Source organism: Bradysia coprophila (assembly GCF_014529535.1).
Source record: "Bradysia coprophila strain Holo2 chromosome X unlocalized genomic scaffold, BU_Bcop_v1 contig_98, whole genome shotgun sequence".
In the NCBI taxonomy this organism is placed as follows: domain Eukaryota; kingdom Metazoa; phylum Arthropoda; class Insecta; order Diptera; family Sciaridae; genus Bradysia; species Bradysia coprophila.
In genome coordinates, this window is record NW_023503371.1 from 766,978 (window position 1) to 773,096 (window position 6,119).

Here is a 6,119-nt window from a genome sequence, read left to right on the forward strand (position 1 = left end):
CGTAAAATTAAGGTCTCAGATTGAGACTGCTAAAATGAGCCATGATCAACGGTTCTCATTTCCACGTGCTCATGAGTTTTCATCTCATTTCATGCCAAGTATTTTATTCTTGATGATTGTTGAACTTTTGGCTGAAAGAGACTACCGAGTGGCTCTCTTTATTCAATATTTTATGAGATTTTCGAGACCGACCGAGTGGTCTTCATGGATTATTTTTGTAGGACTCTTAGCGGACTGACGAGAGTGAAGTTCGTTTAGAATATTTACTACGAGAATGTAAGAGAGGACCGAGTGGTCTCTTGGATGATTTTTCGTTGTACTTTGGGGACTGACCAGAAGTCTCGTATATGTGAAAATATTATTACGTGAATGTAACGAGACCGCCGCCGAGGGGCTCTCTTTCTTGGATAAACCGAGCTATTTTGTCGTTTTATTTCATCCCGTTTGGAGACCCCTGATTCACGAGAACGTTTCGTTCATTGAATATCTTTTACTTTAGAATATAGTAAAGAGACGACCGAGTGATTTTCTTGCGATTATTTTTTGTAGGATTTAGGAGACTCGACGGACGAAGTCTCGTTTGAATATTTTACGAGATTATTGTACGAGAGCGAAACCGGGAGGTTGGGGTTTTTCTTTCCTTGGATTATTTTTCGTTGGCTTTTGAGACCTGACCGAGAAGTTCGTTATAGATATTTTACGTGAAGTGTAAGAGACCGACCGAGGTGCTTCTTAGATTATTTTCGTTGGACTTGGGGAGACTGACGAGAGTCTCGTTTTGAAATATTTTACGAGAATAGAAAGACACGACGATGGCTTTCCTGGCGCATTATTTTTCGTTGGACTTTGGGACGAGCTGACGAGAAGTCTGCGTTTGAATATTTTACGAGGAATGTAAGAGAGCACCGAGTCGCTTTCCACTGATTAGTTTGCGTATGGACGTCTGGGAGACTGATTCGCAGAAGATCTCGGTTTTCTCTGAGTTTACCGAGAATGTAGAGACCGACAGAGTGGTCTTTATCTCTCGGCTCTAATTTTTCGTTGGATTTGAGAGCTGACGAGAAGTCTCGCTTCTTGAACATTTTACGAAATGTTAAGTAGACGACCAGTGTCTTCTCTCGCTACGGATTATATTTCGTTGGACATTTTAGCCGCAAGAACATGACCGAAGAACGTATCGTTCATAATGAGACCTCATGTAATAAGACGCACACTCTGTAACCGAGATTCTTACCCTGCCTTTGTTGATCTATATTCTTTCCGCATTAATCGTTAGATTCTGCTGCGCGCGTTCTGCGTTCGTCCCGAGTCTCAAACCCGAAGTGTTCTCTTTATCCAGCATTAAGGAAAATATTTTACGGAGAAATGCCTCACTAGACGAGGCGAGTCGTCCTTTCTTGGATTCTTTTCGTTGCGACTTTCTGGTATGAAATTCTGTCCGAGTAAAAGTCAAGAAAAATTAAAAAAAAACAGAAAAAAAAACTAATCTACAGGATCAACTCCTTAAAAAGGACCATAACTAACAAGGAAAAAAAAATAATCAAAAGGAAAAAGACAAACAAAACATACAGAAAGATCCAAAAAGATCATTATAAAAAAACAATATCTATAGATAAAATTAAATTCAAAAACGTAGACACAATAACGAAAACCAGTTCCATTAAAGATACCCAAAAACAAAAAAAACAATCAATCTCCATACGTTAAGAATTGAATAAGATTCACCGCACATGTTAGCTCTTACGTTCTCAGTACCAGAAACCTAGATCAAACTGGTCGTTATCCTGCTTCATTTACTTTTTCGTACGCGGTCAGTCTACCCTCATAAGGAGACTGTGACCGACGACAGTCTCGCCTTTACGCAATAGAAAACATCAATTCATTTGACAGACCAGACTCATGGTAATACGGAGCCGACGTGTCCGCTAGATTCTGTCTTTGCATTAATCTCTTTTCGATTTGAACTTTTCAGAAAGAGACGAAGACTTCTCGGTTCAGTCTCCTGACCACAGGATGGATCACGAGCGTCTCGAGTAGTATGAAATATATTTACGAGAATGTAAGAGAACCGAAAATCAAGAAGCCGGGGGTTTTCCTTGGACATTCTTTTTTCGTTGGACTTTGGGAGACACTGACAGGTCGGCCTGACGAGTGATAGTCTCGACTATTTAATATTTTACGTAGAATGTAGCATCGTAATATTCAAACACTGAATCTTGGTCGTCAGTCTCCAATCCCCAAGGCTGACTGAAAAATTAAATCCAAGAAGAGCACCGGTCGGTCGTGCTTACATTCGTAAATTACTTCAAACGAGACTTCTCGTCAGTTCTCCCATCCAAGTCCAACAAATAATCGCTCAGAAAGGAGAAGACGGCGACGCGTGGCGTTCTCTTCTACTGGATTCTCTTTATACGATGGTGTACTTTAACTTGACTTCGATACGCGTCTGGCGATGCTCTCGATGTCTTCGATATCTGTTAACATGCATCCATGATGAGAAAGCCACCTCGTCGCGTCTCTACCTTCTGCGAAAATAATTCCAAAACGAGACCCTCGAGCCAGTCTCCTTAGTCCTACGAAAAATAATCAGGAAAGACCACTCGGTCGCTCTCTATACATTTGCAGTCGTAACACGATAATTCAAAAACGGAGAGACTTGCGTTCTGCGTTCTATAGTGTCCCTAAGTCAGTACAGTAATAAAAATATATCATCCGATAATTGGCGCTTGGACTCTTAGGCTCCGGGAGACCTGACGAGAAGTCTCGTTTTGACATTTTACGAGAATGTAGAGACGACGAAGTGGTCTTATCTGTCTCTCGATTGGACGTTTAGGAGACTGACTTCGCCAGTCTGTTCCACTTGATCACACTGTTCTACGAATGATAGTGTAAGAGATATTCGAAAAACGCAGCTTGTGCGTCGTGTCTTTTCCTTAGAAGTTCATTTATAACGATCGAATTGAGTAATTCTCAAAGACCAACTCGGTCGTTTTACAGTCTCGTAAATATTCAAAAACGAGACTTCTCGTGCAGTCTCCCAAAGTCACGGAGACATAAACCGCAAGAAGCTCTACTAGTTCTTGAAATTCTACAATGTAAGGAGAGCGACGATGTGGTCGTTCCTTGATTAGTTTTGTAGGACTTTAAGGAGAAGCTGGACCAACCGCTAGCGCGTCGCTCTCCTTTCCTATGAATTTACTCTGTATCCGTGAATGTAAAGACCGACGAGAGGTCTTCGTTGGATTATTTTTCGTTTTTCTTCTCAAAACCGACTGTGGGAGTATCTTGCAGCGCTCGAGAGTCTCGTCCTTCCTTGAATATTTTACGAGAATGTAGAAGACCGACACGAGTGGTCTTTCCTGGATTATTTTGTTGAGACTTTTGGGCCGGATGACCGAGACAGTCTCGTTTTGAATATTTACGAGAATGAAGAAGGACCGGAGTGGTCTGTTCCTGCATATTTTTCGTATAACGAGACATATTGGAATAATCAGAAAGAACAGCGTCGAGTCAGGTCTCTGCTTACATTCTTGTAAGTGAATATTCTCAATAACGAGTACTGCTCGTCGTCAGCTCTAGCCAAAGTCGATAACGTAACGAAATAGATACATGAAGAGACCACTCGTTTCGCTTTCCTGGCATTATTTTGTCCTCTTCTCAGTCAAGGACTTTAGTAATGACTCGTCGTTCGATGTAACGCAGACTTCTCTCGTCAGTTGCATCGATAAATCACTAATCGTACAAGTAGAATCACAGGTAAAAGGAGCAACTCGGCGCGCTCTGCTGTCATTTCCTCTGTGAGAATTATCCTCCTCAAGTACTGTTGTGACCTCTTTCGTCCCTAAGTGACTGACGGAGAAGGTCTCGTTTTGAATATTTCGACCTAGCACAAATAAATCAGGCAATAAGGTACACAGAAGCATCGATCGCTCTTTGCATTACTGCTGTATCATGTCTATGCCGTGATATATATCAGATATGAGAACTCTTCGGCAGGACCTGTTTACGCACGAACTACAAGTCTACGTTATACTCGAAATATTATACGAGAGAATGTAGAAGAGCGCACACCTCCGCGAGTTCGGCGTGGTCCTTGGACTCTCCTAATATTTTTCATTGCTTCCGTTAATAATATTCAAAATAGACGGAGACTTGCTTCTTATCAGACGTCATTTCTTCAAGTTTCCTTTTGCCCCATGGATCCAACGACGAATAATCGCAAAGAGTAAGCATTCACCCGGTCTTCGCTTCTCTTTATCGGGAAAAAGTTGCAAATCTAGAAGCGTTACGTGCCCAAGAGGATCACAATCGGAAAAAAAACCAAGACAAGCACGCCGCCCGGATCCCGCCTCGGTTCAGAACAGAAGAGCTATCTCGTCAGACTTCCTTACAAGGCGCGACCGATGTTGTCTTTCCCTGGATTTATTTTTCCGTAAGGACTTCTAGGAAATAATCCAAGATGGAGCAAGCCAGAGAAGCATCGTTGTGACATATACTTTTACGTCGAGACTGTAACGGATGACGAGCGAAGTGGTCTTTCCTGGATTATTTTTCGTAGGACTTTAGGAGAACTGACCGAGAACGTCTCGTTTAGAACATTTTACGAGAAATGTAAGAGACCGATCCCGAGTCGTCTTTCTTGGATTATTTTTCGTGGGACTTTGGAGAGACTGAGCGAGAAGTCTCGTTTTGAATATTTTACGAATGTAAGAGACCGACGAGTGGTACGTTCTTAGGATTATTTTCTTGGAACTTTTGGAGACTGACCGAGGAAGTCTCGTTCTGAATATTTTACGAGATGTAGGAGACGGATACGAGGGCCTTCCTGGATTATTTTTCGTAGGACTTTGGGAGAACTGAACCGAAAAGATCTCGTTTTTGAATATTTTACAGAATGGACGAGACGACGAGTGGTCTTTTTGATTATTTTCGTTGGACATTTGGGAGACCTGACCGGAGTCTCGTTTTGAATATTTTACGAGAATGTAGGAGAGCGACGAGTGGCTTTCCTGGATTCATTTGTCGTATGACTTAGGAACTGACGAGAAGTTCTCGTTTTGAATATTTTACGAATGTAAGAGAGCGACCGAGTGTATCTTTCACTGGTTATTTTTTCGTAGGACTATAGGGAGACTGGCGAAAGCTGGTCTCTTTTGAATATTATTACGAGAATGTAGAGACGACCGAAGTGGTCTCCTGGATTATTTTTTCGTTGGACTTGGGAGACTACCGAAGTCTCGTTCATGGAACATTTACGAGATTGTAACAGACCGACGAAGTGTCTTTCTTTTTTTTGTGTGACATTTGGCGAGACTTGGTCCGAGAGAGTCTCGGTTTTGAATATTTTACGAAATTGCTAACGAGCACGAGTTGGTGGCTTTCCTTGGATTATTATTTCGTTGGACTTTGGGAGATGACCGGAGAGTCTCGTTTGAATATTTTACGAGAATGTAAGAGGCGACCGAGTGGTCTTCTGGATTATTTTTCGTTGCGACTTTGGGAGACTGACCAGAGAAGTCTGTTTGATATTTTTCGAGATGTTAGGAGAGCGAACCGAGTGGCCTTTCCGGATTATTTTCGTAGGACTTTGGGAGACTGACCGAGAAGTCTCGTTGAATAATTTTATCGAGAATGTAAAGGGCGACCGAGTCGGTCTTTCTTGGATTATTTTTCGTGGGGACTTAGGACGGCCGAGTGGTTTCGTTTTGAATATTTTACGGGAGATGTAAAGAAGACGACGAGGGTGGTCTCCATGCGATTTACTTTTTCGTAGACTTAGGATCGACGAGAGAGTCTCGTTCAATGAACATTTTTACAGAGAATAGTAAGAGAGCCATCCGAGTGGTCTACTCTTGGATTATTTCTTCGTGACTTGGAGACTGACGGGAAGTCTCGTGAAATTTTACGAGAATGTAAGAGACTGACGAGTGGTCTATTCTTGCGCATTATTTTTCGTTGGACTTTGGAGACTGACCGCAGAAGTCTCGGTTTATTGAACATTTTACAGAAGAATCTAAGAGACCGACCGAGGTGGTCGTTCTTGGAATTGATTTTTTCAGTGGACTGTTGGGGACTGACGAGAGTCTCGTTTTGAATATTTATACGAGAATCGTAGGAGA